The 20571-nt window shown below is 38.1% G+C and overlaps 1 long non-coding RNA gene and 3 other non-coding genes across 4 annotated transcripts in view; 3 read left to right on the top strand and 1 right to left on the bottom strand.

The window, feature by feature from the left end:
* The window catches only part of LOC135220291 (uncharacterized), a 498885-nt gene that overhangs the window by 316399 nt on the left and 161915 nt on the right, over window positions 1-20571 (bottom strand). The window lies entirely within an intron of this gene.
* Trnal-caa (transfer RNA leucine (anticodon CAA)) lies at window positions 10273-10398 on the top strand. The gene is made up of 2 exons: window positions 10273-10310; window positions 10354-10398. It is a non-coding gene; the product is annotated as a tRNA-Leu (tRNA).
* On the top strand, window positions 14417-14489 carry Trnat-agu (transfer RNA threonine (anticodon AGU)). Its single transcript has one exon. It is a non-coding gene; the product is annotated as a tRNA-Thr (tRNA).
* Trnal-caa (transfer RNA leucine (anticodon CAA)) lies at window positions 17692-17820 on the top strand. The gene is made up of 2 exons: window positions 17692-17729; window positions 17776-17820. It is a non-coding gene; the product is annotated as a tRNA-Leu (tRNA).

Genomic DNA, 20571 nt, shown 5'->3' with positions numbered 1-20571 from the left:
TACTGCTTCGGTAACAAATGATGTTACTACCATAGCTCAGTTAGAAAAGACAAATTACTATTTATCACAGATAAGGCATAAACAACAGTTGGCGAAGAGGTAATAAGGTCACAGGTAAAAAAAATCCCAGAAAAAGGGTCAATTATTTTAATGGCATAAAAGTTCAGTTTTCTGGTAAAGTTCATTATAACAAATCAAGTAAACTTTTAATATATATATATATATTTTTCTGTAAGTGTTCTGATATGTAATACAAATAGATACAATTAGATTGATAAAATCATAGGATTACATCCTAGGTCAATAATATTCATGAAGTCAGCAAATAATATTGCAATGATATAGATGACAATTACTGTAAAATCTATTTTTGTGGATGAAAACCTTCTAAGTACGTATGGAATAATGGAATAAAGCCATGTGTACTGAAAGTATCAGTAAAGTATATTGTCATGTGAATACTTATTCTTTTTCATTATTTCAGCGGATATAAATAAACACAGCCAAAGAAAACTCCAATTACTTATTTATTCCATAGCAGAACAGCGGAGAGGATTAGCTTATCCAGGTGGCCGATTATGAAGAGCGATTAGACTTATAAGATCACCGCATTTTGTAAACAACTCGTGTTATGTCTAAAGGTGAATATGCTCGCTGTATATGAAACCCTTTCTGCTGCTGTGCGTTGCTGATGTAAACAATAAGTGACAACAGTTCGATCCGCATTTCACACCCTTTCTACTGGAATATATTTAGCTTTGTATTGAAATAAATTATTATATGGAAGTCACTTGTCAAGTGTTTGTCAATGCCAAAATATAACCGTCTTTCCTTAGCTATGATGTTAAAATCATTATTATTGTATTATTTCATCTACAAATGTTGAGAAGTCCAAAATCAATATATATATATATATATATATATATATATATATATATATATATATATATAATATATATATATATATATATATATATATATATATATATAAATATAAATATATATATATATATATATATATATATATAATTATAAATATTATCTAATAAAAGGAGACCCATAAAAAACACCAAAATATAGAGAGGGAAATACTATATTTCAGAGACTGCCGTCTCCCTCTTTAGGTAGATGAATGAGAAAATTTACAGAAAAAGTGGTATTTATACCAAGAGATCCATCCACAGGTAAGCCAATTTAGGTCACTCCCGCTGATAATTTTCCTTTAATCTTCTTAAGCATTGGTTGAATGAAAACCTTGTCGATGATATCTGAGTCCCATGCTCCCTTTGAGATATTCATTACCTGCCTTTCTTTAATCAAATTCCAGTTTATTATATGGTTATGTTCATTTATATGGTTGAAAATACCTGAGCTCTGTTGTCCATACCTAACTGACCGTTTGTGCTGTATTAAATATCTTGGGAAGTGATTTTCCTGTAAATCCGATGTAAGATTGGTCACAGTCCAGGCATGGGATTTTGTAAACGCCTGTGTCCTTGGGGGATATCTTTTGTTGGATGTTAATCAGGGATCTGGCTAAGGTGTTTGGGTAAGTAAATGCAAATGGGTTAGATTTTCCGAGGGTCTGGGTCACCATCTTAATCCTGTCCAGGTGTGGAATTTTTATTTTATTGTTGGGTGTGTCTCTGGTCTTGTCTTGAGGGGGTTGGTAGAAAATTACGTTTGCTTTGTGGGGGTGCCTGCAGTTTATGGGGCCCTACCTACCTACCTTTTGACCATTTTTCTAGTCAAAACCCACTGATAGATGGTGGTGAGCTCGGACTAGAAAGCAGAATACAAAAAAGATGGTGGCTAGACAAAGACAGAAAACACTGTTTTCGTGGCCCTATTTTGGAAATTCGTGAATCAGTTTCTGTATGGTGGAACGGCGCCACATTTTTAATGAATCTTGGAAAGCTTGTATGTTGTGGCAAGAAAAAATGGCATCGACAACAAAAAACAAAAAAACCCACATAACTTACTCGAAATCGGAACTGTCGGAGAATTACTCAGACTAGAAAGTGGAAAAATACAAGCAAGATGGCGGCTAGACGAAAACAGAAAACACTGTTTTCGTGGCCCTATTTTGGAAATTTGTGAATTAGTTTGTGTGTGGTGGAACGGCGCTGCGTTCCTTATCCACATTTTTAATGATTCTTGACAAACTCATGTTCTGGCAAGAAAAAATGGCGACAACAAAAACAAAAAAAAACACACATACCTTAGTCGAAATCAGAATTGTCTGAGAATTCAGGCCACTTTTTATGAGAAACACAAGCAATTCACTCTCATCACTACACAATTTCCCTAAATCTAGATGCGTGACCAGATGTGCAGCGCCAAATTCAATGTGATTGGAAAACGCCATGCTGGCAGTTTGAATTCTGTGCTAGAATGAGGATAAGGTCGCACATGGTCGGGCAGGATCAGGTCGAGTCCAGTCGGGTCGGGTCGGGTCGGGTCATGGAGGGTCGAGGTCGAACTACTTACCTGTGCAGAGCAATCAGGTTTTGTTTTGGTTGTTACACAGCCAGGCCCTGAAAGTGCAAACTACCCGCTTTGTTAATTGCTTTCTCAATTATATGGTCAGGATATCTTTAAGACGAAATCTGCTTACAAATTAGTTCAAATTCTTTTTCTAGGAGATCTGGGGAACAAATTCGTAAGGCTCTTAAGAATAGGTTGCTGGTTACACCTATCTTGATAGGAATATCATGATAGCTGAAGTAGTGAATGTATGAAAGTGAGAATGTTGGTTTTCTGTAGATGGTAAATTTGTATTCTGTCGTGTCTCTGATTATTAAAACATCAAGAAAAGGAATTTTGTTGTCTGTTTCCCATTCAACTTTAAATTTGATGCTGGGCACTAATGCATTTAATTTTGAAAAAAATTAACTAAAATTGCCACATCTATTATCCCAAAATGTTAGAATATCAACTACATATCTCATCAACGGCGTGTTTTTGGGTTTTATTGCATTTATTACTGTAGTTTCAAAGTATTCCATGTACAGATTGGCTACAAAAGGACTTAAAGGACTACCCATATTACAAGCAAATTTTTGCTTATAGTATGATTCCCCAAATGAAAATACGTTATTAGATACACATAATTCAACTAACTTTATTATTTTGTCCAGCGCCAATGGGATATGATCTAAATAAGGGGATAATAAATCTACTTTTAAATTACCTTATAACTACTGATTGTTCAATTTAAGATTGACTTTTCGTTTTTGCTTAATAATTAATCTTATATGAAGTATGTTTGAAAACATACGAAAGCTCTTATAATTATATTTGTATATGTATAATATAGTGCTTTGGAGCTTGTAATCACCATAAATTCTTCACTATTTTGCTATTGCGTATCACTATAGCCTTCTGAATGAACATACTGTGACAAAAGCCGAGGGAGAAATGCCAATGAGGCTCGTATGCCCTGGGAAGGTGAAAGCCAACGAGATGAATACCAATATGTATATAATTGATACATATAATTGATGAACAACTTTTATTCAATAAACTAAAAGCCATCAAAGTAACAAAATGAAATAAGAATAACAACATAAATAAGATATGCAGACAACTATATAGTTGAAAGTAACTTATATTGAAGGAAAATGAATAAAAATGAATAGGCAGAATAACACACAATTAAACAATGATAGTTATTCAATGAACTAAAACAAATATCAGCACCAAAATGAACTGAGACTAATAACAAATAAGAAATATGCAAAATAAGATATAATTTCTTCTGAATTACGTCTGAAATGAAGTTGTTCTATGAAATTGAATAAAAGATTAGGTCATCAACTTCACTGATTGCTTTGTTTGTTGTTTAGTGAGTGACACTCTCTCTCTCTCTCTCTCTCTCTCTCTCTCTCTCTCTCTCTCTCTCTCTCTCTCTCTCTCTCTCTCTCTCATTACCTTTATCTCGTACAGTGCTTCTCTATTTATCTATCTTTCCTTCTGTCTAACTTTTTTAATGCCTCTTTGTCAAGACATTGGGCGTATGTTACGTCAGGCACGAATCGACCAGAAATGATTTGGTCCATTCGCAGACGGGGTCGTTAACAGTAGTAGTATTATAGTAGTATAGTGGTAGTAATTAGTAAGTATATTATCTCGGTAGTGTAGTCAGTAGTATTGCTGAAATAGAAGGCAATGGAGGTGTTTAACTAATTATTGAAAATGTGTTGGTAGTAATGGTTGTCTTTCGCGAATTATTTGTGGCGGTCTTAATGGGTCTGACAACAAAAAATAAAATAAGTATATTGATAAACAAAGAGATATGCAAATAAATAAATATATTTAATAAATATACTTCCTGTAGGCGGTGAATGGGGCTGCAATCGCACGTGTGCAGCACAGCCCTTTTGTACCTAATGTATACCCGCCGACGTACGTTGGATTAACGTGAGTACGTCGTGTGAGGTCGTTACACATACAGTATATGTACGTGGGTGTTACTTGCTTGGCCACGCACTGCTTGTGGGGGTGTAGCATATTGTCGTGGCAATTAACGAAAGCATCCCGTCAATCTTGCTCGGTGCGTAGGTTTTTTACGCATTACTTCGTAATTACGGTATGGCATTATGTTGACTTACAGCCATCGGCCTGTGACACGTATCCACTTGATCGAGCTGACAAACCACCCGTTTAGCCACGTTTCACATGCGTGGGCTTGATACGTGAATGTGTGAACTTAGCTTAAGATGATGACAAATCTACTTGTAGCCATCACAGTGATGCCAATGCCGGCTATAAACTAACCATCCATGAAGGGCTTGAAGGATGCTTCTGTTAATTGCCTTGTCATTCATAAAATATTAGTTTATGTTGACTGCAATATTTACCATCACTGTAAGTAATGAATATTTTATCTACTTACATAAAATTCATTACATTTTTCGACCTTTGAAATCAGAGGAAGAGAATAAGAAATGCTAAATATGATTTTTGGTCCTATTTCATCACATCTAAAACGGTGTTATCTTATTTTTAAGAACTTTTGATATATGCTAGAATAAACTCTCAGCTTTTCAATGGTACTACTTAAGCGATGGAAAAAAACACACGGGTGAAATCAGAAAGCAATTTGTGTCAACTTTCAATGCGACTAAGTCTTCAACTGTTCACCTAGGTGTAAGTGACCAAGACCTGAGGTTACACAAAAGGGTCGGCCTGTCTGTACCGGAAAAGGGTTAACATAGAGGCGGTACACAACTTCCCTATACCGAAGATGATCAAGTCCCTGCAGGAGTTCCTCGGCATGGTCAATTACTACCGATGATTCGTGCTGGACATCGCCTGCATCATGTATCCCCTGACCAAGGTGTTGAAGGGGAAACGAAGACTGATGTGGGAAATGCCGCAGCAGAGGGCACTTGAACAGATGAAGGCAGCCCTTGCCAGAGCCACCACCCAAGCCTACCAGGACCCCAACGCCCCCATGAGACTTAACCACCGATGTCAGCAATATCACCTGTGAAGCTGTACTGAGCAGACAGTGGACAGGTTCCCCCGCCCACTTGCCTTTTTCAGCCACAAGTTGAAGCCCCCCGAGACCCGCTACAGTGCATTCGACAGGGAACTGCTGGCCATCTACCAGGCCATGCAGCATTTCAAATACCTCCTAGACGGCAACCCCATCACCATCCAGACAGACCATAAGCCTTTGGTACATGCTTTCACGAAGGCTGGGGATGTGTGGTCAGCAAGACAGCAGTGGCACTTGGCCGCTATATTTGAATTCGGGTACACCATCAGCTACGTCCCTGGAAAGAAGAACCCTGTGTCGTTGCCCTGACAAGGATTGAAAAAAAATTCAGTCCACCTGGGCATTGAATATGAAGACCTGGCGAAGGAACAAGCAGCAGACCCCGAAACGCCAGCTTACCGCACGGTACTCATCACACTGAAGTGGAAGGACGTGCCAGTAGGAGAGTAGGAATTGACACTTCCCTGCGAAACCAGCAGAGGCTGCCTCCGCCCCCTGATACCTTCCATCAGACATAGAGCACCTATGGGAGTAGTGTTACACTCCCAAAGAAGCCATGTTCCCTCATCCCCTCACTCCATAAAGGAATCCTACTTGAGGGGCAGCTGAATTGTAGATGAAATTCCTAAACAAAATGATTACAACACTTTTTACACTTCAAATACCAACACAAAAGTGAAACTCCTACAGAACTGCGCAATGTACTTCTATTTCGCAAGCAACACTGTGGTTTCTGGATTTTAAGGTGCTTTTCCAATACTTTCACTCATCTACCCAACATTTTCTAGGCCTTTCCATTCCTACTCCCCTATTATGGTCTTTCCTCTAGTCACTGCCTACTCCTCTTTCCACATGACCAAACCTTAGAAAACACTGATCAATCTTTTAATCAAAGTTAATCTTCCCACCACTACGACATGTCTCCATGCTTCTAAGTCTTTTCATTCTTCTTACACATATATATATATATATATATATATATATATATTATATATATATATCTTATATATATATTATCTATTTTATATATATATTAGTATATATTATATTATATATATATATATATATATATATATATATATATATATATATATTATATATATATCTATATATATATATATATATATATATATATATATACACACACACACTATGGCATATTCTGACTTTGCAGAAGCAGACTTTTTGAACTCTAGAAATGACTGCAGTAGATTTTGCCCCTGATCCAGCACATCTTGGAAATTTTGTGCTGCTTCTGAAGTATGTTTTGATTTTAGTGCCTCTACCAAATCTGTAACATCACAGAGTATGTTTTCATAACCATTCCTTTCGGCAGACTTCCAGGATACTTTCCCAATCAGGGATTCAACAACTTTTGACACAATGAGCATACCTTGAAAGCCATCCATGTACATAATGCTTCCCCTTAAGAACAGCATCTAGTGTCTTGATGCCAAATATCTAGATTCAATTAGAGCATCGTCCATGCCACTACTGGTTGTGTATCTTCCTGCACAGCGAAGGGCTACCTTAGTCAGGCAGAACATTTCCAACATTAGGTAGAAATCACCAAACTCATCAAAGTTGGTCAGGATAATACCTACTACATTGTGAAACACACACTTGTCACATATTTGGCAGGAATGGCTGTGTTTGTAGTTCTCTGACACTTTGGAAATTTCTCGAGGCAGTGTATACTGGGTGATGGATGGATGGGTGGATGGATGGATTGAGAAATTTAGGGACAAGCCCACACACTGGGACCTATTTTGGTCATTCAGCACCGTAGGGTTACTGGGTGAGGAGTGACTAGACATTCAAGAGGAAATTTCAGTTCTTGACAAAGGAACTTTGTTTTCAACTTGCAGCTACGACTTTCTAAGCCTGTAGTAGATACATCTGGCTTACCTACAGGAGAGCTGGAGATGTCTTGGAAGAGGACCATTGCTGTGTCATCTATTGGCCTTTCCAGAGAGAGATAGATGTCCTCAAAAGCAAATTAAGGCATCGAAGGTGCCAATGGTAAAGCTGCTAGTGCAAAAGTGACTAGGAATTGGAGAGCTGGTCCTTTTACATTGACTTCATGGCATATGATGAGAGGAGAAGGTCACAGTAGCTACTTGACAGACTGAGACGATGGAGCAATGTAATCAGTTCTTTGCTTTTTCATTTATCATAGAAACTGTGGACAGTCATGTGTAGAGGTGTTTTTCTTTGTCCATGGAACATTTCATAGTATATAGTATCTGGAATAGGTTGTAGTATAGTTGAACTGTGCGTCGTCTTTGAATGACATCAGTCTGATCTTAATTTTTCTCAATATCTACATGGTCAAGATGTAGGATATAGGAATTATTGATTTTGCTTAGTGATGAAAAGAACATAAGTAGAACACCAGGCATTTTTGTTTTGCCCACAGCAGTCCGAAATCGAATGCATCACAACATTTATCAAGGAAACTGAAGTCAATGGAATTTTTTTTTCAAATAAGAATTTTAATTACATATGGAATGGATAATTCAACCTTGAATGAATTTACAGAAGCCTACAATTAAAATATTTCATCCATAAATATTTGATTTCAACAAAAGGGTAGCTTTAACGTGGCTATATTGTAAGGACATCTTAATTCCGCTATTTTCGTTCCACTGTAACACCTTGCTCAATTCTATTGTACATCATTGTGTGTAGAACTCTCTAGCCTTTCTGCCAATATATAATTCAGGTATGAACAACAATTGTACCCATAGATATCCATGTACATATGTGTGCAAGAAAACACAAATCCTTCTGGTCCAGACCCAGTTTCTCTCTGTTCAGGTAGGATACTACATATCTGTCCGCAGCCTCCTTTATAGCCTGTGTTTACCTGTAATAAATTATCAGTACAAATTTACCTGTCTTACTCTCTGGTCCTCACAACTGGTGACTTCCCAGAGTGACAGTGACAGCAGTTTAGGCCCAGCCTTTAATAGACTAATTACGGCTGCTCACTTTCAGAGAACCTTTAGCGGACTCAATACAGTGCCACAGTTTAGGTCTGTGAAAGCTCCATTCTGAGGACAACACCAACACCATTAACTGACCCATCACGGCACATCTTCCAGGTGTGTTTAGGCTTTTTTCAAGTGGTTTTGTCTGTTCTGTGTGCGAGACATGCCATAAGGACTGGTAGCTGGGTGCCAGTCAGCCAACACAAAATCAGGCGGTGATCCAGAAACATCCATTCGACGTCACAGCCTCCTTTGCCTCAACCGGGGGACGCCAGATACTTTCTTGACCCACCGAACCTACAGGCCTACACAGTTCTTCCCCTGGCGCCATTGTTACACCTGAGAGTCCCCAGGCAACCTCCTGACATGGCTGCTGCCCCCAGGGTCCTGCTTTATCCACCTGACGTCGATGCCTGTGGGCCTCCATAACCCCCCCTGATGCTGCCATCACTCCTGGGGCTCGCTCGGCCTGCCCGACGTCACTGCCACTCCTGTGGACCTGCTCACCCTTCAGACGCCGCCATACCTGGGGGTCCCAACGCCGCCACTGCACACAATGCAGCTCCCTCTGCAGTTCTGGTCGCCCTCAGTTGACAAAAGAACCTCCCAAGCAACTGCCAGGGAGGCATCCTGTCAGCCAGCAACGCCGAAGGACTCGACATTCGATGACACCCCACAACAAGTGTCACAAGGACACAGGGTCGCCTCCTGCCTCCCAAGATATTTTCTATCCAATCATCATTCCATAATAATTGTCTTAGGAGGTGGGGTGGGGGGGAATTTTGTAAGGACGACTTCCTTCCACTATCTTTGTTATACTATAACACCTTGCTAAATTCTATTGTACATCATCGTGCAGAACTCTCTGGCCTTTCTGCCGATATATAATTCATGTATGAACAACAATTGTACCCATATCCCATATGTATATATGTCTTCAAGAAAACACAAATCCTTCTGGCCCAGACCCAGTTTCTCTCGGTTCAGGTAGGATACTACATCCGTCTGCAGCCTCCTTTATAGCCTGTGCCTGTAATATATTATTTACGGGCTGCTCGGTGAGCAAGAGCCCGTGCTGACTAAAGGTCAGTTTAATCAAAAACAACAACATAATAAATTATCAGTGCCCAGTTACCTGTCTTACTCTGGTCCTCACAATATTTCCGATATTGCGGTAATTTATATTCCCGTTTATTTTTAAATGGCCGCCAAAATGAAAATGTCCCAAATTTACAATGTCTACCCAAATTCATTTATTCAATAGCCTTAATACAACCCATTTCTGTATCTGGACAACCAGTTTTTTTACGGGGATACTGGACAGTAGGCATAATGTCTGCTATTAGATAGCCAAGATGTGTGTCGTGCATATTTATTCTATAAAGAACAGAAAGCCAAATCGAATGCATTTTTATGAAAGGATGACACATAAGCCTCGTAACTTAAAACGAAAATGGAAATCTTTTAAGACTGTGATACAAACGAAAGTACCACCATTCTATGATGATGCAATTTTTTTACAATTTTACTGTATGGATTAGTTATCTACGGGTGACCTGAATTACAATTGAAAACAGTTACAGAAAAGTCTTCCGTAATTATCGATTTGCCATATTTCATTCTAATTTCGAACGTCAAGTCCTGTAAAACAAAACGGTGGAACCACTTTTACGACTACCCGTCAAACCATGGATACTAAACTAGCCAAAAATACAATATCCAAGGGACAAAATTATTGGGTCTTATCCTACACAGCTGTCTCGGTGTTTGAATGTCAGGATGGCCGAGTGGTCTAAGGCGCCAGACTCAAGATTGACTCTTCCCTTCCGATAGAGGGGTGATGAACAGTGGGAATTCTGGTCCTCTCTGAGGGCGTGGGTTCGAATCCCACTCCTGACAGTGTTTTGACGTCATCAGTCTTCCGGGTGGCGTATTATATATACGTTCCGTCAAAACATACGTACCCGATGCTCCTCTACAGTTTGGTTTGCCGATCACTTCAAATCTACTCATTTACTTCGTTATAATCTAAAATCACACCCTTAAACCTACTGGCTATCAAAGGATGCTTTACACGCTAAAAATTAACGCCTTTTTATCGCATAACAGAAATACTAAGATTCCTCAACAAACGTATAACGCAAACACGAAGATTCTTACAAGTTCTCGTTATCAAATTGCAAAATTTGAAACATTACAACTACATTATATAGAAACAACAACATATAAGCTTCTTAATTAGAAGAAAACGATTAACCTTTAGAGCTTCTAAAGTAGATAGAAAAGCTGATATTTTGAAGCTCTAAATTCGACTGAAAAAATTTATGTCTTTGGTCCCGCCCCCCGATGTTTTTTCTGACACTAGCTCTTGCCACTTCCTCTTGTATCCAAGTTTTTACGTAGTATATTTGTACTTGGCTTTTTAAGACATTCTTCTTATACATTTACTGGTCCTCCACCGTTTCCTTGAACTGTAATAGCTAGTCTATTATCACCAATTAGGATTATGCTGTGGCTGTGGAAGATTATAATTTTCTTGTACTCTATCCTTCTTGAAACTGGCCATCTCCCAGATTCTCCTATGATGGACCCGTGGTAAGTACACTGCGGTTGCTCTAACGTACTTTTTTTACATTACCCTGCACTGCATATTTTCCACTTCTCTCGATTCGTTTTCTTTAACGTAACTGTCTCGATATTTGGAACGAATATTGGGACCGGTGCTGTTTCAAGTATTTTTTTGCCCAATTTCCGGGGCCAAATGCCCTACTGACATACTTCGTGTTCTTGCATTTCTCTGGAATCTCTTTTGCCTCCTAGACAATAACCGCTTTCTTATTCTCATTTATTTTCTAAATGATTAATGCGTTCTCCCAACCAATTATTTTTCTTCTTTTACAGTCTTTAAAGTTTAATTTGTCAAAACATTTATATATACCTCCAAACGTAATTGTAGTCAATCTTCCACGATGGAGAATTATGATCTACTTCGGCAGCCTTTTAGTAGAGCTTCATCATCTTCCCTCTCATTCCAATATGTTTGCTCCTTTAAGCAGGGTTACGATCAACACTGATTCGCATTTGTCAGTCTTCCCCTAATTCTAATGAACGTCAGTTTCATTGTTTTAGGCGTCGAGAAGTTTTAGATTTCCTTGTCTACTGCTAACGCTAACACGGTTTGCCTTCGAATATTTTCTAAATAATATAGGTCGTGTCTTATGAACTCCCTATAGAGTAAAGGTGGCAGTGTGCTCATTAGACGACTAACAATATATGTTAGATGCTCCTTATGACCAAATCACACACAAACCTTCTAAATCAGCTATAACACGCACAAAACTTTCGCAGCAGGAGGCATTTTCGCCATTACATTTCTATGGGTAACTTACGGAATCCGTCACTTGGTTCGATTATACTTGTCAACCATCGTCAGCCGAAGCTGTGGAACCAAGCGATCAGCAGCCACACCAATGTAAACAACAATAGAAAGCCCCAGACCCATATTCGGTTAAAACCCATTCTACCAAAATTACTGGAGAGGATAATTACGCCGAGTTCATCTATGTAACACATTTGTTAGCGAGACAAGAATTGAGACGAAATAAATTTCATACAGGACAAAAGCTTCTTGGCCATTATTAACTCGTGCATTTCACCAGGTCAAACGTGAGATATCTTTAGTATTTATTTCCAAAACGAACATCATTTGCATTTCACCAGGTCGAACGTGAGATATCTTTAGCATTTAATTCCAAAACGACATCATTCAGCGCTGCGACGGAAACTGACAGTAAAAGTTTGACAGGTGTAACAGGAGGAAAACCTCACAGTTGCACTATGAATCAATTGTTAGGAGAGGGTGGAAAGTAAGATGGAAGAAAGAGAAATATGAAAGGAGGTACAGTCAAAGAAACGAAAGGGGTTGTAGTTAGGGGCCGAAGGCACGCTGCAAAGAATCTTAAGTAATGGCTACAGTGCACCGTACGGGGTGCACTGGCAACACTACCCACCTATGGGGGCTAAAGATAGTTCATTTCTACACATACATGCACACCCAAAATGACTTGACTATGCTTGCATAGAGGCACTTCTTCGGCAGCTTCTTGGACTATGGCGCAAGCAACCCGAATTCCCCTAATTTTCTCTACTGACAATTAAGGCTTTCGATACGGATGCCCAACTATCAGGGGCGTGCACAGACTTTCAGAAGGGCAGGGGTTCAAGCGGAAAAAAGGGCACGCCATTAGTTTTTGAGAAGGAAATCTATCATGTTTTATATACTACATTATATAATAATATACGATATATAATCTTAAAACCTATTCAATTCAATATATTAATACATGGCCTGTTTCCACTATGATTTTCAAAGATAATAAAAACCTAACACAACTGAAAAAACAAAAATAGTTATGATCTTCATCATCGAAACTTAAATCAATAACATAAACCTATGTATAATATGAACCAATGAAATCATTATTTGACAAAAAAAGGCACCTTAGTTATGGAGAAGAAAAAGGGGGAGGGGCGCAAGCACCCCATGGCCCCCCACCCTTGTGCACGCCCCTATCAACTATACATAGTATATGGTGAACCGCAGTCAAAATGCTTTACTTTTAAACAATTACACAAAATTATACAATAGTATCCCTTTACTATACGTTTTCTTTAGCAATTTCATTCCCCAAAGCCCACTTCCGTGTCTATTGATTAGTGTGGGAGAATGGGCTTCTCATAAACTTGTGCTGACGACGAAATTTGCCAGTGCAACGGCACATTTATGGTTCCTCGGGCATAATTTGTCCATAGGGGCATCCATAGACAACGAGAGGCTTTTAGTCATACTGCCATTCAAATCTTCCCCCACTAAGGCGCTTGACACTTTCGGAATATGATTAACTCTCCGGCAGAATATTATTCATTCAATTCAATCCACATAACTGCATTCTTCAGTATATTTACATTAATTCTAAGGAAGAGTACATGTCGCTTTATGATCATTCAACTGAAACGAAATCTCCAGAAAGAAATTATTCACGCTCTAATTTTCAAAAACATGAATATATAAATGAAAATGGCGATTTCAATCACCTGGAGCCTACAGGGACCACCCAGCATTTACAATAAGTCGGACACAGTTAAGAAATACACTATACAGGTATTAATGACAAGCGTGTATCACAAACACACATTAATGAATGTATTATTTATTCGGGAAATAATAAACCGTATATATTTAAGATCCCTAACAATAGTAGGTGTCTATAGCGCACATCTTATCGCCCATTGTTTCACCAGCTTACCATCAGAGCTGACAAATTTTAAAAAAAAATTAAATAAAGGAAACACAATTAACATTAACTCTTATGCACATATAATGACCTTTAAAATTTTTAACAGACTATTCAAACTCCGAACCTGATTAAGTTTTATTCACCCTTGCACAAAAATCCGTAACGAAATCATTTTAAAAATTACTTATCAATAAAACCGTAGGCCACAACATGAACGTAAAAACATGTTATCTGACCTTCATCAAGAGCCGTTGTGACGTATATATTTTCTATCTTATCACCAAGTCAATATTTACAGCATATCCTCCTACAACAATTGTTCGAAAACAATCACTTGTGGCCACAGTGGTATGCATATTCAAATAGTCGAATCGCAGACTGACCAACAATCGTCCAAACTAAAAAGTTTTCTATCAATGGAAAACCGTTACCCCCTACCTCCAAAGTTCTCAAGAATCTTCATCTCCAACCACCCGTCTTTTAAAGCTGTCTTTTACATTAAGTTAACTGTAATGTGCACGAATGAAAGAGAGGTTCATAATCCTAACAGAGGAAACACCTGAAACTCATTCATTTCAGAACGGATATATACTTAAAATCCATCTGCCCGATACCGTTGCGCCTTCATAGCTCAGTGGCTAGAGCGCTGGTCTAGTAAACCAGAGGCCGGGAGTTCGATCCTCCCTGAAGGCACGCAGTGACGCTACTGACTTTTTGCAGTGACAAGAAAATTTTATATTTACCAGACAAACCTTCACTTGTATTCTTGAGAGGATATAGCCTTAACCTTAACTTGTATTCTTGAGGATACAGCTAACTTATAAACTATTTTCAAGATTGTAGCAAACAAACTGTTGAGTAAAACCATTTGTTGCATTAAAATCACGGACATCAAACGCGATTATACCAATTAAGGCTTTCGATACGGATGCCCAACTATCAGGGGCGTGCACAGACTTTCAGAAGGGCAGGGGTTCAAGCGGAAAAAAGGGCACGCCATTAGTTTTTGAGAAGGAAATCTATCATGTTTTATATACTACATTATATAATAATATACGATATATAAATCTTAAAACCTATTCAATTCAATATATTAATACATGGCCTGTTTCCACTATGTATTCTTGAGAGGATATAGCCTTAACCTTAACTTGTATTCTTGAGGATACAGCCAAGTTATAAACTATTTTCAAGATTGTAGCAAACAAACTGTTGAGTAAAACCATTTGTTGCATTAAAATCACGGACATCAAACGCGATTATACCAGTTAAGGCTTTCAATACGGATGCCCAACTATCAGGGGCGTGCACAGCTTTAGCGAAAGGACGGAATGAAATTAAATTACTTCAGTTAATTTCATGTCACTACAGGTCAAGTGTGCATCTTGTGAGGATGCAACTCCACTACCTTGTGGAAGATTGTTCAGACAATCTTCAGACATAAGTCTAAAGCACTCACAAAAAATGAAGCCGCAACTTTGGCCATATTGAGCAAACATAAAATTACAGCTCTGTCCTACAAGCAGCTGCAGCAGCCCTATGAATTGGCTGTCATTATTCATCTTACTGCTGAGAGAGGGTAACTGGATAACACCTACAGGGGGACTATGATAGCCAGTTAACAAATAATGAGTCTCTGAAATTAATTGGGTTGGATAATAACTGCCATACCATCCAATTGACACAACCAATTTATGCAACCAGTTCAATCATTCACTCAATATTATAATTTACATGGTGGATCAAATTGGTGGGTGCAATAGTGAGAAATGGTGTGTGGAGGGAAATCTGACTGTTACCATTCTAAAGAAGACTCAGTGGGAGATGAAGAATTCAGTAAGAACATGAATGTGATTGGAATTATCATAGAGAAATGGATGCAGCACATGAATAGGAAGAAGAAAATGGTAAAAGAAACAGAGCACACTGGGAGTTTTCAGAGTTTAAGCCAGCATTCTATGGGGCAACTAAGGATACTTGTGGTAATATTGTATGCAACGAAAGAATAAGATGGACAATTAAAATTTAAAAATGTAGAAAAAGCGGACACTGATTATTGATGCATACAGAAGTATGGATCATTAAGAGAATTATCATTTGGAGATTATGGGAAGAGCCACCGAGGAAAACTGGAAAAAAAGATGGTAGAGGATTTACTGAGAAGTACTGAAAGAAGGAAAAAGAAAACAAGAGCTGAAAGATGCATGAGTGGAATGGGTTGATTTGGATTTGTTGATGAGAATACAGAAGATGCAAGAAGGCCAATTATAAAGGCTGGAGAATGGAAACCAGCCTAAAGTTGAAAGTGCAAGATGAGATGCTTTACTAAGTAGATGAAAACTGAGAGGTTAACTAGTGCATACAAGATATGTCTAAAGTAAGAGAGAGGTGACCTGAGAGATATAACGAATATCGAAAAGGGCATAAAATTATTCATAATTAGGAAGGCATACAGTTGTGAAAGAGCAGTGGACCAAATCATTATTATTATTCAAAAAGACCAATCATTTATATGGAACAAGCTTAATAAGGACTCAGTTCTAAAGCAAGCTTCCAACCCATAAAAGGTATAGGTTACATGAAAAAGAAAAGACCCTAACAAATGGAAGTAAATAAAAAAAATAAATATACAACCAGCATTACAAAATAAAAATACCAAGACAACGACACTAGGCGCTTCAAAAAGGATTCCAGTTCCTCCAACTTAACCCCATCAATAACAATAATACCCCAGTGCGGAGCAGATCCTTTCATATTTTTACATTAAATGAATGAAAGACATCTGGTGCTATGGCAATAACTACATTATCATGGATGCAGACGAATGACCATTAAGTTGCATAGCAAGTTTTCCTCAAAATCCTTCCATAAAAAATTAATAAATAACAATTAAATGAAACTTATTCTTACTTAATAAAAATAGTGAATATATGTCTTCAGAATTAATGGGAAGGAAATGAAATAGTTCAGCTCATGTGATATGCTGAGGTGTGGCATTTCTAAATTACAAAATTCATAAAACATGGCCTTAAGATTAACCAGATCAATGACATCAAACAGGCACTAACTTATATCTATTGTTATATTCGTTTTGTATATTAATCCTCTGATCTAAGATTAAGGAGATATCACAAGTACTTCGACTGTTTCCTACCGTGTGCATCCTGTTGTTAAAGTATGTCTCTTGATTGAAGAAATGTATTCAATGGTTTCATGATTAACTTCTCTGCAAGTTAATTTCCGCTTGAAGGACTTTAGTGAAAAACAATTTAACACAACTGAAAAGACTCGATGCTGCACTCATTTTCAGTCGTCTCGAAAAATGTACGTACAACCCAGCTCTCTAGAAGGGCAGATTGAGGTGAAAAATGTCCTATAAATATCTTACATTCAGAGAAAAGTCCATCTCTGCCATCAATAACCAACTTTCTAGTAAATGAAGATCTTTTTTATATTTCTAAATAGAAAGGTAAGCTGACGTGAAGTAGTTCAAACTGCCAACCATCGGCATGAACGTGCTTTTAAACTTGTTTGCTCACTGAGCAATCTTTTTCTTTTTTAAACATAGAAAACACGAAACATCCCATAAACAGAAAACTACTTCGTATGTGGAACTACACGAGAGAGAGAGAGAGAGAGAGAGAGAGAGAGAGAGAGAGAGAGAGAGAGAGAGAGAGAGAGAGAGAGAGAGAGAGAGGACTGTTTGTATGGTGTTTTTACGTCGCATGGAACCAGTGGTTACTCAGCAACGGGACCAACGGCTTTATAAAACTTCCGAACCAAGTCGAGAGTGAACTTCTATCACCATAAATACACATCTCTCACCCCTCAATGGAAGAGAGCGAAAAAAGTTATAGTTACTTACACCTCACAATCGAGCGCCAATACCTTTAGTGTCAGGATGGCCGAGTGGTCTAAGGCGCCAGACTCAAGGTTAGACTCTTCCCCTCCGGTAGAGGGGTGATGAGGCGTGTGGGCTTTCTGGTCCTCTCTGAGGGCGTGGGTTCGAATCCCACTCCTGACAATGTTTTATTCACCCGTTTTATTGTTCGAATCCCACTCTGACTATGCTTTATTCTCCTGGCTTTCTTTTATTCTTCCACCCCACCAACAACCTTAGATAAAATTATACAAGATAAATACAAGGGCCAGCATAACAAGATAAATACAAGGGCCAGCATAACAATGTAAAGATCACAGTTTGTATACCCAAATTCACACGCACTATAGAAAGTCAATTATTCCTCAGCGCACAACACTGAAGCATGTCAGTTTTATTTCACCCCATTCATCACTCATCTTCACCAATTAAAAATTACAAGCGCTCCTTGCTGGAGAAACTCCCTTGATGACAGCGTAGGTGTGTATTCCCGTTGGAACAAAAAAATATTATTTTCCAATTTTCACCAGTTAAAAACAATCTACACGTCTCATTTTCACCTAAAACAATACTTATTGTCATAACAAAATGAAAAATACAGAACGGAGACAAGCGAGACCATTAATAGTGTTATTTGCTAATTTTCTAACAATTTGACTAGATTTTTTGTTTTTTGTTTTACTCATTTATTAAGTTTTAAGTTAATGTTTCATTTCATTTACATTTTTCTTTCAACTTTGTTAGTTTTCTGTAAAAGAAAACTACTGTGCTAGCTTCATCAGTCTGCCTTCAAACCTTAAAAACTACTAAGGCTAGAGGAGTGCAAATTGGTATGTTGATTGTCTACCCTCCAATCTTCAAACATACCCTATTGCACTTTAAGGTCAAAGTTAGCCATAATAGCTACAAAACAACATATGCCACCACCAGAGCATGGCTGAGTTTCATGGGAAACGGCTAAAAGTTATATGGACCATAGCCAAGACCACCACTGGAAAGAAACCTACCTTATTATCTAAATTTGGTCAATGATGGCTGTGTGCCAAATTTTGTCTAGATCGGTTAAGTGGATCAGATTTCCACAGCGCACAAAGTTACAAACAAGTACATTCACTTTTATATTCAAGATATACAGGGTGTAACACGAGTTAATGCAAATAATTTCGAGAATGAAAGCAAAAGTCATTCTAAGCAGAAAATGTTCTATAGACATATTATTATATGGCTTTGTTTGTCGGCGAGGTGAATTTTTAGAATAACCGTTTATCCTTAACGCTTCTCAGCCAAAATGGCGCATGCGATGTCTGACTAGTCAGGGATACGGGGGAAAGGGTTGATGAAGTGCATTAAGCAACTGGATTGCTAGTCTTTTAATTAAGATTTTTTCCTCACAGGTTTTTGAAAAAAACATAGCATTACAGTCCCTTCAATTAGTAAGTCGCCTGCGAATAGACTTCACCGTAATCTAATTTTAATGATAGCCTTACGTGTCAAGAAAGTCTTTCATTTGACAAAGACGAAAGCATTTTCTTGGGAGTGTTTTTTCCTTCTACTTGTGTGTGATGAATACTTTTGATGGAGAGAGAGGTTTTTGATGATATGTTTTAAATCTTTGATCTGTGTGTAATGAATAGGCCTATTTTTCATGAAGGGGAGATTCCATTTGGCTTGCTTTTCTCTTGTTTATCGGAGTTCAGTGAATACCATTGACAGAGAGGGAGAAAGTTTCAATGATACATGCATATTTCCACTTAGTTCGTATCTAAAGGATACATTTAATTTGAAAGTATTTTATTCATATCGACCTGATCGCCGATTTTCTTTTTTTTATTTTTTAAATAACAGTGGAGTTCGCTGTTGCAAAACCCACAAATAAGCATTATAGCTGCATATTCCACATTACTGAAATGGTAAGGCATTGTCTCCAGTTTCTTGCTCGCAAAATGAATAAGGAATCTGACAAGCTCTTAGCAGAAAAGCGAGGCTGTTTAAAGCAACAAGTGACGTGACCAACTCCTTACTCCCTCCCCCTCCCTTTAACTGTGTGTACTCCGACATCCCATCTTACTTGGCCATTTAATGATAACAGTTAGTCTAAAAATCCACCTCGTGACAAATGATGCCTTAAAAAGCATGTTTACAGAACATTTTCAGCACAGAATGACTTTTTCTTTCATTTCTCGAAATATTTGCATGAACTCGTGTTACACCCTGAATATTATATATATAATAATATATACAGCAGAACTCCCTTTTTTACAGGGTATGCATACCAGACCCCTCTGCAAATAGCTCGAATCTGCAAATACTTAAAATCCCTCTTAAAAAACACATAAACTGCTCATTTTGTTAGTTCAGACATAAGAAAACCAGTCTAAAACATTCTTATACCTGTATATTTTATAGTTTTCATCATAAAAACTGCATTTAGTCATGAAGTTCCAGTGACAGCCATTATGGTGGCGATAATGATGGCCATGATGTGTGTAATTGGGGTTGTTAAATTTAGATGTAGCCGACAGGGTAAGAAGAAACCAGCGTCAAAAGTTGGCTTGAATCATGTGGCAGGATAAATTATGTGGAACTTTGGACTGGTGCTGGCATACTGGGTTAAGAGACACGATTGAAGCGGTGGCCAAGCCGAGTTACCTGCACACTGAATAATGATATAAATTTTCATGATAAAATTTATTATTTGGATACTTACCTACTGTTAAAGTTAGCTCATATCTCCACGCCGATAGGAGAGTCGGCATTCAAAACAAAAGAAAAAAAGAAAAAAAAAAAAAACGATCTCTTGGCTGACCCAGAAGACTGTTTAGTTCACCTGTTCTCCATCAGGTGTGTTCGAATGTTTTAGCTCTAGTCAGAACTCTCCTTGACGGCCCACTAAAA

Source organism: Macrobrachium nipponense, chromosome 1 (genome assembly GCF_015104395.2).
Source record: "Macrobrachium nipponense isolate FS-2020 chromosome 1, ASM1510439v2, whole genome shotgun sequence".
NCBI classification, from domain to species: domain Eukaryota; kingdom Metazoa; phylum Arthropoda; class Malacostraca; order Decapoda; family Palaemonidae; genus Macrobrachium; species Macrobrachium nipponense.
Note: the sequence above shows the minus strand (reverse complement) of the source record. Positions and strands in the feature narration are given on the sequence as shown.